Genomic DNA, 21,705 nt, shown 5'->3' on the forward strand with positions numbered 1-21,705 from the left:
ACCCAGCCAATCACAACCAAGGACTCAGTGATGCAGTGCCCCTCTTACTGGAGGGATTCCTAGGAACTGCCGCGTGACGATGCTGGCTTAAACAGTCTCTCCTCTTGTCTCTCTCACACCTCCTCCTCCTCCTCCTCCTCCTCCTCCCGTTCTCTGCCCCCAGGTTTCTTTCCCCCAGCCGTCCATGAGGTGCATCCGCCGCTTGTGTTTGAACAAAAGGTGATCTAGCGCCGTCCAAACTGCTCCCACCAGACTGGCTATATAGACAGCAGACAGAGTCATCATCCAGCCCTCTTTCTCTCCTCCTCCTCCCTCTCTCCTCCAAACCAAGCTCCACCTCTCCCTCGCTCTCTCCCTCTCTTTCTCTCTCCCAGCCTCACACACACACACACACACACACACAAAACACACACACACGCATACTCTCTCTCATCAAGACTCCCATCTCCTTCTACTCCAGATGCCTCCTTGTCAGGGCGAGCAGATTTGGAGCTGAAGGTGTTGCCAGGTAAGAGCGCACATTTTCTTCTTCGGGCTACCCTCAGAAGTTGCAAAGAAACGGGGTGTCCCTTGTTTGGTTTGTGGGTGTGTATCGTGTTGATGTATCGGTGTCTAGGTGACATAATCAGGAAGGGTGGGCGCCACAGGGGACTTTGCTACAACTCCCACCAATCTTTGGCGCCCGTTTTTCATCGCCATGTGCACTGAAAGGCTCTTTTGTGTTTGCTGGGTAAACTGCTGTAGGTACAGGGTGGAGCGCAGCTGGCGCTATCAGATCAGCGACAACATATAGAGCATGTCTCCGGTTGCGAGGGGAGACCACGGTGTGGATGTGTGGGCGGATGGAGAGACTGGGAGAGGAGGGGAGGGGAGGGGAATGGAGACGGAAGACGAGCAGCTGCTTTCATCCCATGGAAGCTAATCCCTCCGTTTGTTCACCTCTCTACCATCAGATAAAATGGGCCGGCTGTGGTGCCCTGTCTTTTTTTCCTCTCCACTCTCCTCCATCCTTCAATTGTGATGGGTTTATCTCGGGCAGGGAGGAAAGAGGCAAGCTATTGATTCGGAAATGAGCTGTAATGCCATTTGAAAGGGGGGAACAAGACATCCCTCTCTGTCTGTGACTTTTTCTCCTGCATGCTTTTGTTCCTTTCTGTACCTCATTGCTGATAATCTATTATACAAACTCACAATTGATAATGAATTCCCGCTCATAGTCACAATCTTTTAAGCTACAGTGAGCAGACACAATTGAAAAAGCCACTTGAGTTGCATATTGTACCCAATATCTGCTATTTTTTGTGATTGGTGTGGAACTCCCTCTTGCTGTAAAGGAGGCTTATCACCTACCGCAGGTTTCGCTGATAGATTGCTGAATGGCTACTGCACAGTGCACATGGAATGGATGGCTCCTGGCAAACATGTCAAGCATATCCGTGGTGATTGTACCGCGGCTTCTCTGACAAATAAAGTATCGGCCTATCACCTCTCGCCTGCTCCCGGATTACCTAACATCTTGGGAGGCAGGATCAGCCAACAGGAGAGAAAGAAAAAGGGAGAGGAGGGGAGGGGGAGTGGGTTTGAGGTTGCTCAGGTGTTGCTGTTTAGCCTAGCGCTTGCAATACATTAGCCAGGAAGCTCCCGTGTGTCAAACTGTTACCAGGTGACAGAGAGAGTGAGGAGCCAAGCAGCACTCCATGCTTACCCCCCCGCCCCCCACCCAAATCTAAATGACCCCTCTGCTCATTTCCCAAGGCAGAGCTTATGTTTACATACTCTCTGGGAGCTTCTGCAGATGCTCCATTTCATAAGCACTAACTGAATCAGACAGGCTGAGGCTGCGCCTGCAACTGATGGATGCAGCGTGGACTGTGGGCTGGCAATAGCTTTTTGAAACACGTAGAGGGAGATTTTTCATACTCTCGGGTTTCAGGGAGCCCTGACTGAGTGTAATCGGCGCCCCGGCACTCTTTTATTGAAATTGTGTGATATGAGTTTGGAACACGATGAAGCTCTAGAGATATTATGAATTCATCTTTTATAGCTGTTAAAAGCACAACATCTTCTGATCTTGTTTACAACAAGCTAGGGATGTCACAGTGAGGGGAATTTTCCCCCGCCGGTTAATAAACTTGTGACAACACCGGTGTTATTGAATACACCGGGCATTTTACTAGAAAAGATGATGCTCAATATCTGTAGAGCTCTGACTTTGATCTTTAACGTTGGATGGCTGTGTGTCCGGCCTCCCTCCCCTGTAACACTTGTAGTCAGTGTTACCAGTGTTACAGGTGTTCGAGCACGGCAAGCCTAAACCAAGCTTGAGAGAGCGGGGGTAGATGTTGACTCCCAAACTGATCAAGTGGCCAGTCAGCTTTTGCCGGAGGTGTCGTCATGTTTTATCAGGCGTGTTAAAGAGCTATTAATGATTAAAAGTACAAGCCCCCAGCCTGATGTCCGAGCAACGCTAACCTTTTTTGCTGGCCCGAGTAATCTCGAGTAAACTTTTCAAAAAGCCAAAGGCAAGGATAAAAGGGCAACTGTCAGGCTTCCTTTTTGCATTTGGCTGAAGCCTCTCACTTAGGATCAGTTTTTATCAAAAAGATGGAGGGGAGCGTGAGTGTCACAGAAGCAGCAGGACAGAGAAATAATGAGACGTGTGTTTGTTTCTGCTCCGAATAGCAATACGAAAATGGGAGGTTATAAATAGCATCTCTCTTATGATTTGACCTTGCGTGGCCATTTGGTGGTGGGCGACTGTGAGGAGGGACGTGCCCAGATCAGTGACACTGTCACCACAGAGACGACTCATGCTGGTGGAGATGGATGCCTCTGGACTAGTTGTCTTGCTCTTCTTGATAGTAGGGGTGTAAAAACTTGATAGAGCATAGTATCTGAATATTTTGCGTGCCAATATTGTATCGATACACAAACATCAAGTATCGATCCTGTATTATATAAACTACTAACCTCTGAGCAATCCGACGGCCCGCTATTCTGGCCACTATTCTGTCTTTCAGAGGTTGTAGCGGGCTCAGTCTTAATCCTAGAGTGAAGATACTGGTATCATATGACACTAGAAAACCTAAGGAATTAGGTTAAGAATTTGAATAAGGGTCGGTACGAACCATGTCATGTTAGCTCATCGGGAAGAGCGCTAAATAATGCTCTAAAGTTATGCTAAATTTTGGCGAGGAAAAACTGGCATGGCCATTTTCAACGGGGTCCCTTGACCTCTAACCTTAAGAAAAGTGAACGAAAACTCTGAGATGAACACTGTATCCTATTAGACTAAACTGATTTTGACAAATTGCATAATTTGCAGTTGAAAAAAGGTAATTAATCACAATATATCTTATCACAATACTCAGCATATCGCAAAAATGTTTCAATTCCCAATCGTATCGTGATAATAACGTAACCAATCGTGTCCAAGTACCTCCCTATAATCCCCGTCTTCTCATCCATGTACCATCATAATCAATATATGAATACAGTGAATGATGATGTGCTGATGGATTACATGATTGTATTATTTTAAGGAGCTCAGTCCTGTATAAAATAATGAGGTCCATAGGAGTTGATTATTGATTGACTATTAATTACAGTCCTGTACCACTGCTACAGTAGGTCAAATACATTGATTGAACACTGTAAATCAAGCTAATGTAGCATGCAATCAACTGACCTTGAAATGAGAACGAACAAAATACACTCCAATCGATCAATCTGTCATTTACATTTTTTAACTGCATATATTCAGCCGCACAAAGAGAGAAGCAGCTTTCTGTGTAGAACCAAAAATAATAAGAATAACACAAAGTTCATATATGCATCGCTCGTCAAGTGTACTTCTTCTATCATCAAGTATGAAATCTCGCTAAATTAACTTGCAGAGTGTTTCGATTCCTCCGAATAAACATGGCTGCACTGCACACAGTTTTCCTATTAACTGTGTTTGTTTTTCTTCATGGAAATGAAATATTGAACACCGCTCGTTAAAGAGCCGCCGTGGCACCACCGACTGAGATCATTTTCTACAATGTTGTTTTGCAAATTAAAGCATGTACATTGGATTTAAACTTATTTTTTCAATATGTCTTCTAAATCTCTCCTCGAGCTTGTACGCAAATCGGCTTCTTTTTCTATTGAAGGATTTAAATGTGAGTCGAGTTTTATTCACATAGATTGCTTTCCAGGGTCAAAACAGGGGAGATTGTTTTGAATATTTCACACTCTGACCCATCGGTCGAACTCTATTAAATAAACCAAATTAAAGAAAGCTAAATAATTTACCGAAATTGATTTTCCCTGACAATGGCAGCATATTATGTTCATCCTCAACCCAGACATTTCAATCATACTGATCATTTCTGGCCAAAATCGTATTAAGTGCTTCATGACGGAGCTACTCCAACACACTTTAGGGAGAATTTAGATCGATTTTTTTTGCAGTGTCTTTTGGCACTTGTAGCACTTTGGTCAGAATCAACCTGGTGAATACAAATTAGAGAGTCTAAATGGGGGTTGTGAATTAAGATTCAGGGAAAAAGAGAATGATTGAGATGGAAATGAAATTGAATGAAAATGAATATTTGATTGTGAAAAGCAGCACTGCTGCGGCTGTCTGCCTCGCACCCACTGAATGCATGGGAGTCACACAACGTCACTTTTAGTATTTGAAAATGAAATGTAACATTAGGTCAAGCTGAACTCTGCCGCAGAGAGAACGACGGCGTGTCCTAACAGCAAGCGTCACGTTATGTCATTATAAACAAACTATGTACCGATTAGCTGTGAGCTTGAGATTAGACTGACTGATGTAACCACTTAAAAGATGACTGAGTAGTACTTGTTATCTTCCAACGTTTGTACTTTATAAACAGAATAATTATATTGTGATATTAACTGGAAATGACATACAATATAGCCAACAGCATGTAGGAAACTTTCAGGCGATCTCCCTCCAGCCAGCTGCCACCTTATTTCGTTTTTTTGTAATGAAATGAGGAGTTACCGTATAGATAACTCCTCATTTCAACTTCACGAATCAGCCGTTCCTCGTCCATTATGGCACTTTCAAAGCGAGTGAGAGGAATAGCTAGAAACAGTGCGTCCGACAAAAGTTCAGTTCAAAGCTACGACCCCGTGTAATGGACATAATGTGCAAAAATAGATATTTGAATAGTTCAAACCGATGTGTTTTGTTAGAACGAATATTCAGACTTTGGCCGATTTTGACAGCCCTAGTGTTCAGTAATAATGCACTAACAGGAGAAGGTCCTCCTCATAGCTATTATTGATAGGCTAACTAGTATCAGCGTTGTTTTAAAGGCCTAACTCTGATAAGCTAATTATCTTGGTGTAAGTCCTGATTTGAAGCTCAGTGTTTGACTGATCTCTGTAGACCCGCCGAGATAAGACTCAGATTACATGATCAATCCACACGCACGTGCTCTCACATAATAAACACATACACATTCTATTGACAGAGCTAAACAGAGACACATACATTATTCTTATACAAATAATGCCATTAAAGTAGGTACATTGTAAATAAAAAATAAAAAAGTTATAAAAAAGCTGTCAAATGACTAGCAGCAGTGGCTGCAAATTAAAGGGAAATGTCCTAATTCAAATAAATGTCGAAAACAATAAATTTACAGAAATTTTCATTTAAGGTTTTGCAGAGAAAATCACTGTTATTTTACAGATTTTCCCTAAATCATTACAATCAAACACCTTCAATAAAGTGACGGCACTAAAAGTTATGCAAAGAAATATTGTTATTTTACGGATTTTCCCGAAATTATTACAATCAAATCCTTCAATAAAGTGACGGCACTAAAGGTTATGCAAAGAAATACTGTTATTTTACGGATTTTCCCGAAATTATTACAACCAAATCCTTCAATAAAGTGACGGCACTAAAGGTTATGCAAAGAAATACTGTTATTTTACGGATTTTCCCGAAATTATTACAATCAAATCCTTCAATAAAGTGATGACACTAAAAGTTCTGCAGAGAAAAAAAAAAATTTGACAGATTTCCCCAAATTATTACAATCAAACGCTTCCAATAAAGTGATGGCACTAAAAGTTATGCAAAGAAATAATGCTAATTTACAGATTTTACCTAAATATTTACTATCAAACACCTTCAATAAAGTGACTAAAAGTCACTACAGTTGAAGTCACTAAAGTCACTAAAAGTTCGACAGAGTAGTTTCATCATTTTGTACTTTTGAGCTTGCAGCGACCATGGCCAGGCAGAGAAAAGAAGGAAATCTGCCAACCTTTATAAATGTAATACAATTTCATAGAAATGTCACAGCAACAATCATTTGATTTAGAACATTTTTTAAAAAGCATTACACAAAAGACAACTGAAGTTCAGCTAACGCCATCACAGCTTATTTGACAGTGTAACATCACATGGTGTAAAAGCTGCTGAATATAACAGAGCATGAGTGGGACATTTGCTCACAATACAACAAAGCTTATAAGGGTGTTTTCATTTGTGCAGAAGAACCAAAGCATTGTTCGATTTGTGACAAAAGCCCATTGTATATACGACTGCATTTAAATTCATATTTATCAGCTGCAACTTGGCCAAAACAGTTATCGTTAAGTCGCAGAGAGCCGGAAAGGATCAGCGCCACCACAGCCTGAACAATGTCTAATGAATCCAGTCAAAAAACAAGTCTGTGTTGGATACGTCTGCTTAATTAAATGCACATAAGTGAATGGCTTCAGAGTAAATTCATGTTATAATTCAGGTTTTTTGTCTTCCCAAAGAAAGTCTTTACAAAATAATATAGTACAGGATGTTATTAATTTTGACTGCCTGCCATAAATGTACAATAACCTGTACAAAGTGTATTTAAGGAGGCTTTATTTCATGGCTTTGTCTGTCAGAGAGATTTTCATTTAGAGAAGTTACCTTGGGTGTACACGTACAGCGATGGTGGCAGAGGGGAGGTGTTTTCATTGTGATAGGTAAAGACGAGAAAATGATTTTATGGCAAAACTTCCAGTCTGAGAGCTGTAATTTTAAAATCCCCTTTAGGGGGAAATTGCTTTTGCCCTCCTACAATTTTTTAATATCCTGATTCATACTTAGGGCTGGTAAAACGCATCATCTCCCCGTAGCGTTTCTCCTGCCGCCGCCCCGAAGGTGCTTTGTGGGGAAGTTATTAGAGATTAATACCGTGTGGGTGTGTGGGACTGCTGAGGGACACAAGCCTTGCCCCGTGTGCTCCACGTCTGTCCTCCTGAGCCCCCAGCCTCGCCTCTACATCGTGGGTGAAACGTTCCCCTTTGCCAAATGAAAGAGTAGATTAATTATTACTGAAGGGCACGCAGCAGAAAAAAAAAGAGGCCCTGAAGGACATTTTCAATGTTTCATGAATGTAATGAGGCATTTAAAAAAGACAAAACCTTACTGTGCTTACCTGAAACACTCATGCACATCCACCCACAGGGCATCCCATGATGCACCTGCTCAACGTGCTGATATCAAGGCAGTGGCTGTATCCGAAACCGTATACTCTGCTTACAGCACTGATTTGGCCAAACTGTTGCATGTAGTATGCAAACAAAAGCAAAATCTACAGTATACCAAAAATACCCAGATGTCATACGTCTCCAGTATGCACCGGACTAGTCTACCTCGCCTACTTTATCCCACAATGCAACGCGCTGGAACGGTACAGGCTATGGTCACAACAACTGCAGCCAAAATCGGCACATTTTTTTTCGCTATTTCATCACTAAATTCACTTCTGAAACTTTTTGAGGTGAGAAATCAACCGTGTAGTTTTTGAACATTGGTAGTTTTACGATATTAGATGGCGAATCGAACATTTGCTCCAACGTTTTCGGAGTTTAGAAGTTCCACGAACTGCCGTGATAGCAAACTAGGATAATAAAATCAAAATAAATAGCTTCAACTGTTTCATACTGCATACTACTGAGGAACGCAGTATGTAGTAGAGGTTTCGAATACAGCCAGTAACTTGGTGGAAAAATGCCTCCTCACCTCTAGGGTAATGTCAGTAATGACCTAACCAACTGCTGTTCTTTGTGTAATTGTCTTTTTGGCTCACATTGTTCAGTGTTTTTGTCTGAAATGATTAGATTAGAGGTTCTCCCCTATGGTCCCCTGTTGATTTAGCCACTCTGTATTGTATTGTGTTAAGTGTCAGCACGGAGATGAGCCCGGAATCTAAATTACTGGTGTCCATTCTCCAGCCCCGTTTCCCATTCATGAGTTTGTAAGAGTAAAACAGCTGTCATTTTTTAGGTGGAAATTAAGTAATGTGGGCCGGGGTGTCACAAAGGCGAACGCATCAATTTGAGCAAAGTGACACATTCACAACTCATGCTGAGTCTCATCCGAGGCGGAAAAGGCTAATTGTGTTTTTTACAGCTTGTACAAGCTCACAATTCTCCAGAGACTCCGTCGGTGTCCCCAGAATATGTCAGCAGCACGACGAGGGGAAAAAATATGTCCAAGTAAGTTGGCTCTGCTACAGTTCACTCGCTGCTTCTGGGCGCGCTCGGAGGACGCATGAGTCAACATGACACCCAGCAGTGTGTGTAAAATATAGTGGCATGATAGGATAAAAAAAAAAAAACGCCAATTAGAATCAGTGTCACCCTGCACCGCCCTGTCCGTGACACAAATGACCTTGGTGGATTTAAAAGGTGTCACAATAATTTCAACATGTGTTGGAAAGCATGAATAGTTGTCACAGATATGCAACTTTCTATCATTGTCCATTTCCCCGCCAACTGAGTGCACGTTGGACTGAAGAGTCACATCGCTGTACCAATCAAGGTCATTGCATGCTTGTTAAATTCAAAATGTACAGGCACAAAATCAGCGTTACACCCTTATAATTTTCAAGTGACCTCACTGTGAAGATTTTATTCTTCTCTCTCTAATACAGCAAGGCAAGAGGGTGTCATTAGCTGTTGAACTAGTGAGTCCTTATCTCCCTGTTGGACAGGAACCCCCCCTGTGGAAAAGAGATTGCGTGGGAACGGCGAGCGTTGAGGGAAAAGGCGTCCCTCCCTCTGGCCCCCGACAATCCTCCATCACTGCTAGTAAGCGAGCGGCATGTGTGCCCTCCGCTGCCGACCGCTGAGATTCGCCTCTGATGCAAACATCCTTGTTTGTCACCATGGCAACCAAGTCTCCTGCCTGCTGTAGGTTGTCATGCCAGCCGCCTCCCCCATGCTCTTCCTCGCTCATTAGCGCCGTACTGTAGATGACACGTGCGAGTGCCATGCATCCTTCGTGACGTAGGTGGTCCCCCCTTTTTTTTTTAAGCAGCTACTAAAAAAAAATCATAGTATTACAGCCTCAACTACAGGAATGTATTTCACTTGAGAGAACTGCTAACCGGCACAGCCAGAGTCGATTGCCGGGTATAATAGCACAACCAGCGAAAGCCCCACAGCTCAAAATACAGAGAGATATAACAGCAAGTGGCCTCAATTTCCACTCCTCTTGTTTACTCTACAAACCAATTCATCCTTGAAAAATGGAGCAGCCTGACATGTTTGGGACTCCCGTGAAGGATGATGCAAATGTGGAGGCATATAGCTCCGTGCTGTGCCGAGTTCATTCTCAAAGCCAAGCTTCTTGGGGGGGCAGACAGAGGCCTTTCTCCCAAAACATGTCCACCCAGTCGGACGAAAAAACACTCATTACCACAGCGCCACGGGGCCAACCCGGCCCACTTGGGGATAATAACTAGGCATCTGCTTAAATTTGATATAATGCTGGCATACTGGGTAGTCTGGGGTCCGCGATAGTGGCAGAAATTATCGTGGTCTCTTAAGCTGTTTGACTCCTGCACTTTGCTGCTTAAGCGAAAGCATTTGAAGCTCGGTCATTCACACCAGAGGGTTTAATGGGATCTTTACAGCGAAGCCTAAGGGTAAACTTTACAATATTTTGAGAGGATGATCATCCATATTTACTGCTCTCTACAGCTAAATACTATCATGATAATGAGTGACTTTTTTCCCCTCCCTTATGTTTGATAGGCCGGGCTTGAGGCTCGAGGAGCCATTTTGCTGCTGGTGAAATTTCCGAGATTACATTTGCTGTTTCTTATCTCCTAAATTAACTCATTACCTTGACATCCTGTTTCCCCTCCCTGGGAACAGATTGGCCTTGAATTTCTAATGAAACATGGCTGTCCCCATCACGTTCCCATATGCACGGCGAGAGAGTCGGCGCGTGCCTTTAACGCTCAGGCCTGTTCTTGCCATTGATTTTGACTCCACGGCCAGATGATTAACCTTGAGGAGGGGGCCGAAAAAAGACTGGAGCAAAAATAAAATGCCTCCTATGTCTGTCTGTGTCTCCTCTGAAATGAAATTCTATCAAAACTGGCATCATGATTTTTTTTTTTGTTTCTTAGCATGGCGGAAATTGGTTGCCAAATTCTGTCTCTTCGACATTTTTTCTGCGATAGGGGCCTTTGACGTCAAGTTGTCGATTAGCACTGTCATTCTTTATCTGCTGTAGTATCTCAAAATGGCTTGAGAGATACAACGTGCACAACACTTCCCACAAAGTCGACCGTGGTTACTCTCTAAATTGGGTTCAATCCGACCAACTAGGCAAAACATTTCGGTCCTGTCAATCACGCCCTTTCCTTGAAGCTTACACTAATTGCATATGCAAATTGCCTAAGATTATGAGTTTGCACCCGCTGCAGGGTTTGGTGATTGCGAGTCGCGATAATGATGGATTTCCTCACATTCATTTCACTTACACGTCGTTAATGAAGAGGCAGCCACTTAAAACTGTGGATTATGCATGCATTGTGCATTGCAAAACAAACTCTGCAAGTCTGCCGCCATTAACGAGTAAGTAGTCCAATTAAAAGTGGGACCCATGCTGAATATTATTCAACCTTAATGCTGCCAAACCACAAAAAAGAAAAGAAAGAAAGATGGAATGACTTGTTCACATCAAGATCTGTTGATTATCCCGAGTAACTGGGACATTGTTTCCAGAAAAGCGTGTTGATGTTGGATTTTGCAAATGTAATGTTTTGGTGCTTTGGGCACCACAAACAAAATGTCATTCACCTTCATTGTATTAGGTTGAAGACAAAGTTAGATACTGCTTGGGGTATGTGAGAAAATATAATTTGGTTTGTGATTTGAGTGAACTGACCCTTAAAATCTCTATGGACCTCAGTGGTTAACTTATTGTAATGTAGCCTTTAAAAACAGGAAAAGACAACACTTATGCCATAGCACGATATTACGATATCCAAAATCTAAAACGATATGTAGTCTCATATCACCATATTGATACAATATCGATATATTGTGTGTATACTAGTGACTATGTACACTTCTTATAACGGTCTATGATGGATCTCTGTTTCTTTTTATCCCTCTGTGGCTTTGGATTATTTCAGTTTGGTGTCCAGTGTACATGTTCTGGAGGATAAAGAGTGACAGTGACCGTGGATGCTGGTGGATATCTTTTTTGTTCTTTATACTCAATGCCAGTGGGGGTGCGTGCAGATTAAAGTGGTAACTACAACCCAGGAAAACCAAGAACAGGGCACAACAACAACAACAGCGGTTGCAGGGGAGCGGCAACAAAGGCAGCTGAAGGAAAATTAGGATTTAGGAGCCATGTGATCAGTCGAGAGGTGCAGAGATCCTCTAACAAGCTCAGCTACTTTGAAAAGAGCAGACAACAACAACAACATGTGAGCAACAAAGAGCCATGAAGTAGAAAGCAAAAGCTTCTCCAGGAGGCAACACAACCAATCATTTGATTTTTATTTTTTTTACAACAACAATTAGACCCATTGAGCCAGCAAAGACTATTCACACTGCGGTCCAAAATCAATTTGTTTACTTCACATTTTTGTTGTAGAAAAACATAAAGTGCGTGTCTGCAGGGAATAGAATTATTTTTCAAAAATCCATTTGATATATAAGAATTTCAACCTGTTGCGCCGTGTAACATAACGAGCCATTTTCTGACACCTCGGCGCATGAGAAAAAGGTGCTGAACCTTTTCAGTGGACGGCAGGAAGGGCAACTTCTATTTGTCAGAGCATCTCACGAGCAGACACAAACATCCTCGCGCCGCTCAGCCCTGCAGCACCTTTGGACCGGCTCGCAGATTATGAGAAGCTTCAATCAATAACTCCGGAGCCCGTCCTCCCACTCCGGCTGGCCAACCCGCTAAGAGCCCCCGTGGGGGCCTTAGCACCAGACAGAAATCCCCGCTCCGGCTGTGGACCTGTTACTGACACGTGTTGTTGTTTCAAATCAATAGTAAACTTTTATGAAACCATTAAACACAACACCTTCTGCCACGGTGAGCAACCTGGAGATCAACCAGGGGACTGTTTGCTATGCAGATTTGGGAGGAGCGGGTGCGATGAGGCATCACAGCCACTAGATACTGCTGCAACCTGAAATCTGGCCGCCCCTCTGGAGAATCAAGACATGAAGCTTTGGCGGCCACCGAGAGCCAAGGCAGTGTTGCGTAACTCGCAACAACACCTTCATCTGTCCATCTGTAAATAGAATCAGACAAACAAGGGAGATTCCACAGATGAAAACTTCATAAACACTTCAGTCCCAACCTGTTTGATTCTTATTTTGTTTTTGAAAGAAAGAATAAGTCGATGTGCAGAATATCAGCACTATTTATAAATCTAATTTAGTTTTTAAATAACTCGTGGACAAAAAAAACTGCATCACTGTTGACACATTCGTTCCTGAAGCGCTGTTAACATCTCTTAATTGGCCTCAGTTCCACATTGGTGCACACGGATTTCAATTTTGCAAAACACTAATGGTGTTATAATTTGAAAAGGCAAAAAATGGAGATACTGTACTTCGATCGGCAATTCCCTCCTGATCGTTCAAGCAGTGAGAAATTAATTAGACACGTTAGGAATCTTTAATGGAGAAGCTTGGGTGCCGATTTTACAAGTATTGCGATTCTATATTACAATTTTTAGCGATTTTTGTGAACTTTTTTAACACTAGACAATGGGAAAAAGGTGAATCGATTTTTTTTCTTTCCACCCCTAATATTTATGTGATTATAAGAAGCTCCACTCCAAGGAAAATAGATCCTCTCTGCCCTCTTTTCTTGCCTCCTGACTGAAAATCACCAGTTGCTGATTGCCCCCGTCTCTCAGAGGTGTGCCAGTAAATGATGTTGTCCCTCTGTGTTGTCCCTCTGTCTCTCTCTGTGTACAGTAAACACAGCCAGTGACTCATGACTCCATCCCAAGCTTTGGGGTCACTACATAGTAACTGGCTCTCTGTTTACCCTCAGTCTACCTCCTATCTCCTGCGCTCCTCTTTGCTATCTCTCCCCAGTCTCTCTCTCTCTGTGGGTGAAATCCATTCTCTGGATGCATGTATAAAGAGATTCGGTGGAAAACACACAGCCACAGGGCAGCGTCTGGCTCGTTGAATTTGCAGGATGGTGCTCCAAATGAATGTGTTTAGAGCAGGGAAATAAAGAAGTGCACCATCTTTCACTGGAGTACAATATCATCCATTTAACGTCTGTTAAAAAATGTCCCACGGAGGAGAAATTATTGTTTTCGGCAATCGACCAACCCTCCTTTTGATGTTTATTTGATGCCCGTTTGCGAGCTTGACGTTGTGCCTCCGAGGCATCATCACAGACTTCTTTGAATGACTGGAACACGGGCCAGATCTGTGTTAACATAACAGACATAACATTTATTGAATGTGATCCAAATTCTTTAACAGAATTTGTGATCATCAGGGGGTCTAAACAATTACTGAAGAGTCAGTGAATCATGCTGATTCACATCCTTCACATTAACCAAATGCTTCTCGTCTTGTAATCTTATTCAAAACAGGGATTTGGTGTTGTTCAAAGGCTTAAAGGGGCAGCGGCTCCCGCAATCTGATCCAGCCAGTGAATTAGTCTTTTAAATGTTGAATCGATATGTAGCTAAATACTCTGGGTCTTGGGTCTTGGTGGTGTGCCAGCGTGTGGATCAAAATGACTCCTTGCTTGATAAAAATAACTTGATGCTCAGTTTGTCTGTGCATAGCTGTGTGTTTTGTCCTATTTCAACCTTGTAGAAAACTGCACTGCACTACTTTCTCACTTCCTATGAGGCCGACCTCCACAGGCGTGGAGATGCCGTCTGTCACGAAGAGGAAGTGCGTTAATGACATGGTGGGATGATGTTACCGGGGATAAATAGCTCCGCTTTAAAAAAATGCTAAACCTCCCAAACACGCATTTATTATCTGTGACTCAGAGCAGGTGATATAATCTAATGTTTCCATATATAATATATGCATACAGATGGGTCACACATTAGGGGAAAAAAAGCTGAATAAATGAGTGTGGAGTCATAATGAATGCAGAGGCGTCTATACAGGGCGCGAGGGGTCACTTTATGGTTTGATGAGTTTGAAAATGATGTAATCTCAACATCGAATATACATGTGGGAGATTTTCGCCCGGCGTGTTAAACAATGCTCTCCCCCACCATCATCAAAACACCAAATGAGGAAATGTCTATTAGGAAAGTGGTGTTCCAGACACTAATGCTATGTTCACACTGTGAGTGATAAGATGGCCAGCGTTGCCAGCTACATTGTCGGTGAGTCGCCGTTGAAGTGATGCTCAAGCGCTAGTTGACTTACGCCCTGTGGCCGTCCTTACGCTGCTAACTCTGTTTGGATGTTTAGGAATGAGCTGCGTTTGGACGGAAATGGTGAAACAAGCGGTGCCGTGGGAATTTCAAAATAAAGACATATCTTAAAGTTGATATGTATCGATGTTTTCACTTTGCATCGATGATATTGGATTGTTGATCATTCAATCGATATATCGATCTAGATCGATGCATCGTTACACCACTTGTGACTATGGGTCACAAGTGGAGATTACTTATGGAGGCGGCTGTCGCTCAGAGGGTAGAGCAGGTTGTCCACCAATCGGAAGGTTGGAGGTTCGATCCCCGGCTGCTCCGGGTCACATATCGATGTGTCCTTGAGCAAGACACTTAACCCCAAATTGCCTCCCAAAGGCATAGCCATCGGTGTGTGAATGAGTATTTAGATTAGATCCTGATGGGCAAAGTTGGCACCTTAGTAGCCTCTGCCATCAGTGTATGAATGTGTGTGTGTGTGAATGGGTGAATGCTGACATGTAGTGTAAAGTGCTTTGAGTGGTCGGAAGACTAGAAAAGCGCTATATAAATGCAAGTCCATTTACCATTTATGGTTTACCGAATGGTTTATGAAGCGCCGATTTAGAGACTCTGGTGCTATTTTTGTTTACTATAAACTACGACAGCATCAGCATCTTTTTCCATCTGGAAAATGCAACAAATCGTAAGTTCAAAAGGACATAAAATCTGTAAAAAGAAACTATTTAAATGGATCGTCTCCCTTCCTGTTGATAAAAAGGTAAACAAAAGCTCTTCTGTAATATGTCCAAGTGGCTCAAGCAGCTGTGTCCCATGTTTGTGCCCTTTAGCAAACGAGACACTTCCCTGCTCATCAAGTGCAAGTCACTCTGTTGCAGAGCAGAAGCTAAATGGCTGAATAACCACAGAGGAAGGAGCAGAGTCAGATTCAGCACCACGGCCTTACAGGACAGCTCCCTCCCTGATCCACAGCAGCAGTCGTGTCCGAGTCTCGTAGCAGCAGCAGCCAACTCCACCCAAACTTTCTCATTAACTTATGTAATGAGTCGAGAGTGGAGATGCAGAGAGTCCCGGACCCCTCCGTCCCCGGGGTGGCTCCTTCTGTCCCACCATCAGTCAGGGAGTCAGTGTGTCAGATGTTTTATTCAACACAGCTGCGTGTGTTTTTGGCACCTGGCTGCCTCATCAGAAAGGAAAGAGGGGGTAGAAGTGTGTTGTGGGTCTCCAGAATGGGGTCACGATTGCTTCGTGTTTCCAAACCTGCCGGACCACCGCAGGCTAACATCAAACAAGCGGAACACCTGTTTTCCAGACAGAGTTCCTCGTTCAGCCGCTGCTCAGATGAAAGGAGCGGAAAGTTTTTGACTGGGGGGGAAATTGCACCAAGATCAAAGCCGTGGCGTTGTTTAAATGGCGGAACAGAATGGTTTTCAATTGATAAATGTTTTCTGAGTCTGTGTGTGTGATGCGCAGTTTATTCCAAAGTAAGACAGCTCAGTTTGTGATGTTGGGGACGTGTGGCCTGTATTCAAAACTGTATTTTTCAGCACATTTTGAGTTGTGACTAGAACATGATGTAATCTCTGCGGTGTGTATGACAGGATATTGCATAGACTGACTAATTTTCTTATGTTTGGCTGATGATACAAAGTCTCAGTTTCCAGTGAGCATGATTTTTATCAGTGTTGGCGTCAATTGTCCTTTTATTGAACAAGTACATTTTAATCATATCAACTTAAAGATTGATCATCTTTCTGAAAAACCTGCCTTGGTCATTCTAATGTCAGACAGAACTAGTTGAATTAAGACCAACGACTCATCAAGAGTGCTTCGTTTGTTATATAAACAGACAATAACCCACAGTTCAACGTATCCTCATACAACGGTTTGTATATTTTATGAAGATGATTCCTAATTTTTCATACGCTTTCCTACGAATGTTCAGCAACACGTGACGCACGTGTCGATTTACGCTCCATTCTTTTCAAAATAAACTGTCTTCACAGGAAACATCTTGGTTATGTTTAGGCAACAAAAGTACTTAGGTTTAGGAAAAGATCGTGGTTTGTGTTAAAATAACTTCGGAAGTGGTGTAACTTAAGTATGGAAGTTACGTGACAAAAACTACGTTGTTAGGTTTAGGAAAAGATCGCTGTTTGGGTTAAAATAACTATGGAAGTGGCAACGTTGACTTCTGGTTTCACTCGGGGTACGTACAGCAGTCTCCTGGGCGAAAGTCTGGTGTTTTTCGACCCACTTTTTGTAGGTATAGCTATTGACGGTGTATGAGAACAGCCTGCATAGTTTGAGTCGAGAAAGTGGACACACTCGATACTGATTTTCTCCACTGAGAAAGCTGGCATCAACACGGTCTTTCTTTTGCTTTTGCATCTTTTTGATCTTGTTGGTAAAGAAAAGAAAAGCAAAGGTATTGATAACAGTCCAGTAATATCGTAAAGAAACAAAATGCTGTTTATTTAATATACTGTAATGCTTCTCGTAAATACAGTTATGTAATGTTTTAGCTGAAGGAGCACTAAATCGCAACACCCATTGTCGACATGAGTTCGCGTTGCATCATTTAATCCTTATTAATTAATGCCTGTAGCACACACCGGATGGGCCACACAGTTGTAGTAAGGTACAGTACGTGCCAATTCTGGACTTACTGTGATAAAACTGCTGCTTTACTGGACAATTGACACGCATTATAGCTATATGGTTAAAATATTTGAAGTCTGTGAAGAGTTGGTATAAATACAGATCCCTTCTCTTCCATAGAGGACCAGTCTCAGAGCTCCATAGCCCAATGCTGAATTCTAAAGCCATAGAAATGTCAAAATTTCCATGTTGTCACACAGAGAGAGAGACAGACACCGGCTGAATTTCAGGGGCATGTGTTTGAAGTGCATCCCCCCCAGAGAAAGATGGCCCTCACACTAGCTCTCATTTCCTTTTTTCTCACTTTGTGAAGATATCAGCTGAGTGAAGAGAAGCCAGTGAACAATATCCATACTGGATTACCACACCTCAGGTGGATATCTCCAGCCTGCATTCATGATGACCAAAAAATCAGGATTGCTGAAATTTGCATCATATCCTCCCAAATGAAAAGCGAAAGAAAAAATGTTTGATTATGATTTTGAAATAGATTTTTTTAATGCCAGAATTTATATATTTGCTTTATTTGAGTCTATGCGGAAGTAGAAGGAAGGTGCGGCTTTTATTGTTGTAGTCTAAGTAACGTGACGTCATATCCGTTTTGTATCGTCACCAAAACAAAGGAACTATACACGTGTGACTACGTGCAATTTTCAAAATAAGGTGTTAACAAAGGGAACCTTACATACAAAATACATATATAGAAATAAAATTGATTGGATTATATTCACCAAGTTTAAAACATTACATCGTCACTTATAAATAAAAGAAAAAATACCACTAAATTGTGAAGGAAATGTCTTTATTCTTTGATTTTTGGGTTGCTAGAAAAAAAGAATGCCTGTCAATGACTGATATATTTGACTTCAGGACATCTCTGACTACATAAATGCTGAAAATCAAACATTCTTACTGTATTAATTTAGATATTTTCCAAAGTAAAAGTCCCTAGAAGTGTATGATTCAACTTTTTCCCATGGTCTAGTGTTAAAAAATTAAACACCTTTCAATAAAATGACACCCTACTGTTTGAAAATTAATTGAATTTCCAAAACAGAATGCGATAAAGAGACCAAAGAGAGAGCTTATTGGTAAAACTGCTCTTTGTTTCCATAGATAAAAGTCATAAAATCCCATGGATGGTCCTGAAAAACAAAGAGATCAAGAGTTTTTGCTGCACCGATGATGAGTTCTTTTGAGAGCGTCAGAGGATTTGAAAATTGAGCAAAGACAACACACCATGAAATGCCATCGCATCAGGCGAGCACTCTGCTATGGCCAAAACATAAAATGTCCCGTCTTCCTCTAATTCACCATAAAATGATTTCCCTCCCCCCCTTTGTAGAGTCTCCACTGAGGTTAGCAGCCATGGTTCCGCAAATATTCATTAGGCATAAATACGAAATCAGAGCGATTCACTGGGACCGGCCACCTTTTGCCCTATCAATTAGAATGCATGGCATATCCGTAATTCATTCAGTTGCAGTAATGGGATTGCACCACTGTTGTAGTGGCAACCTTCAATAACTGCAACTCCAATAATGGACTGGGCCCCTTTCATCCTCAGCATGCCCTGCACCTACATCAATGGTAATGATTTCTCCTTCATCAAAGTGTGGAAATAACTGTATCAAGGCCATGCAGTTTTCTCTTCACAATCGTTAAGTCTGCTTTTAACCAACCGAAGATCTTCTTTGTACTCTTCCCTCACATATTTCTGAATATTAGAAAGCATATGCCATGTGAGATGCATCCAAATAGATTCGAGGACGATGCAAGGTTTGATTTTAAATTGGGCTCCTGTTGCACTATTCAGTTCATAAAAGGAAAAAAAAAACATTTTCAGATAACAATTTCAGGGCTTATTTAAGTGTATTTTTCAACTGTAAAATGTATCATTCAATACATATCTTGGTCACAGTTCTTTAAATGCAAAAACTCAAGAGATCTTCATAAAAAAGTTGTTTGTTTGTTGAAAAAAGTGGAATTCTTTGTGGGATATGTTGATATTATTCTGGTTTTAGGAGCATTCTTTGGACATGTATACAGCGCATTTGTCTCAACTGGGGTTTTTACGGCAGTTTGCGACACACGGCCTCTTGCGTTGTACATGAACCAACTATTTGACAGTTCGCAGAGATGCATGCCCAAAAGAAAAGCCCACATTTCCAGTCTGAAGGAGAAACACACCTACTTTTAAACATTATGAAAGACTTGGACATCAACAGGTTTTTGGATATGCGGAAATATCGCAACGCCGACCTTTTCAATATGGTGTTGCTGTGTTCGCTGGTGGAAAACTTAAAAGAAATGCTATTTTAATCGGAGTATGCACGGCTGCATGTAAAGGGGAATATTTGTGGAATATTCATCTTCATTAGCCATGTAAACAGCTTAGTAGGAATATAGTCTTTTTTGGAATACGGGAAAAAACAGAATATTTTTATGCATGGATATGTGCATGCAAGTCCATGTTGTTATCGTTAAATTAATTGTTTATCCTATTAACAAGCAGGACAATTTCCCACTATAATCATCAATGTCAACTACTGTATATAGATAATTAGCGTGGGGGATTTTGTGCATTTTCATCAGTTACCACAACATTTAAACTCACGTTCAGTTAATCTCCAGATGTAAACTTCGGGTTTACGAACCCATTTCAAAGTGAAGTCATTACGGGCATCAGTGATTTTTTAATCCTTTAGGGATTCTCCAGAAAAGGTGGTCAAGATGTACAGTAGGCATCAGAAAAAAAAGACCAATTTGGCAAGTTGTTGACGGGCGGTATGACTGGAGGTATGTGAATTCTAGTGACAACATAGAAACCCACACAGTACTCCATGGAAATGTTCTTATTTACTTTATGTACATGTAAATGCTAAGAGAGGTAGCAACGACTTAAAAAAGCATAAACAAAAAAAAAATCAAGAATGATTATGATCTTCTTATATCAAAATACTCAATAAATGTCTAATAATAACGATCAAATATCAATATCTTAATGGGGCCAGTAGCGACTTTATAGAGATGCATTTGGTTTGTTAGCTTGCCAGCATCATTACGCCTCAGTTGTCAGAGAAATGGAGGTGCTGCCAAAAGGGGCAAAGGGAAGGAATGGAAGATAGAGTGTCCATGAGCAGCCGATGATGAATTACAAGGCGGAGGGTTTGATTAGCTTTTTATCTGCTCACGGGACTCTTGGGGATGAACTGAGATTGATGGGCTGCAGAGAGCCGACATGGTGTTGTTTATTTGGACGGTGCATACTTGGCTGGAATACAGTGTGCCACAGAGAGATGAGCAGCAAAGGCTACCCTCTCAGCACGCATTCAACAGCCCTTGTCCTCTATGGACTCACTAGTTATTTTGATTATTTGAAGGAAGTTGAACAGCCACAACATGTCGACACATTTTTCCATTTTTGAAATAAAATCTCTGCTGACCTAGAAAGGGCGTGGGAGTGTCTTAGTGATGTACAATCGTGATGTAAAATCCCCAAATCAATGCACTAGAACAGTATTGATCTATTAGTCCTGCTATGTACAGGTGTTATCTTTGCTGACATGATGGGAAGCACTCAGACTATGCTATAGATTTTCTTTAAGGTTCAAGGTCACCTCAAGGAATACTGCCTTCATGAAAAAAAAAAATCTGTAAAATCAGTGTAATAAGATGATGATTGATTGAAAGAAGGTTACATGTGTGACATGCAGATACATACTGTCAGGAGAATTAACATCTCGGAACACCTAAAGCTTATTTACAGTGTGCCAGAAATAACTCAAAGATAATCACATATGAATAACAAGCTTAGAAAGGGAATCTTGGCTAAGACGTCCCATTGGAATAGAAAACTCAAGTGTTGAATATTAATGAATAAATCTTAAGAATCTTAATCTAAGACAAGCAGCAAATGTTACAGAATAAACACACATGACATGGCCAGAGTATATACATAGCTTGTAACCAGTGCTGTACCTTTTAAAAACATGCCAAGTCATGTCGTCAAGACAAGATTGTACCTTTAAATACATGACCAGTCACGACGAAATTGTACCTTTTAAAAAGATGCCCAATCATGTCGTCAAGACAAGATTGTACCTTTAAAAACATGACCAGTCACGACGAAATTGTACCTTTTAAAAAGATGCCCAATCATGTCATCATGACAAGACTGTACCTTTAAAAACATGCCCAATCATGTCGTCACAACGAGATTGAATCATGATGTCATGACAAGAGTGTACCTTTTAAAAACATGCCGAATCAGGTCGTCACGACAAGATTGCGCCTTTAAAAACATGCCGAATCAGGTCGTCACGAC

At 41.7% G+C, this 21,705-nt stretch overlaps 1 protein-coding gene across 2 annotated transcripts in view; it reads left to right on the plus strand.

The window, feature by feature from the left end:
• The first annotated feature begins 373 nt into the window (after positions 1-373).
• syt1a (synaptotagmin Ia) overlaps positions 374-21,705 on the plus strand; it is a 185,179-nt gene continuing 163,847 nt past the window's right edge. Inside the window, exon 1 of one of the 2 annotated variants that reach the window (XM_037759999.1) lies at positions 374-508. The gene's annotated coding sequence lies outside the window, so the exon portion shown is untranslated. The remainder of the gene's footprint in view (positions 509-21,705) is intronic. The other variant, XM_037760001.1, reaches the window with a different exon arrangement.

Source organism: Sebastes umbrosus, chromosome 23, assembly GCF_015220745.1.
Source record: "Sebastes umbrosus isolate fSebUmb1 chromosome 23, fSebUmb1.pri, whole genome shotgun sequence".
Taxonomy (NCBI): domain Eukaryota; kingdom Metazoa; phylum Chordata; class Actinopteri; order Perciformes; family Sebastidae; genus Sebastes; species Sebastes umbrosus.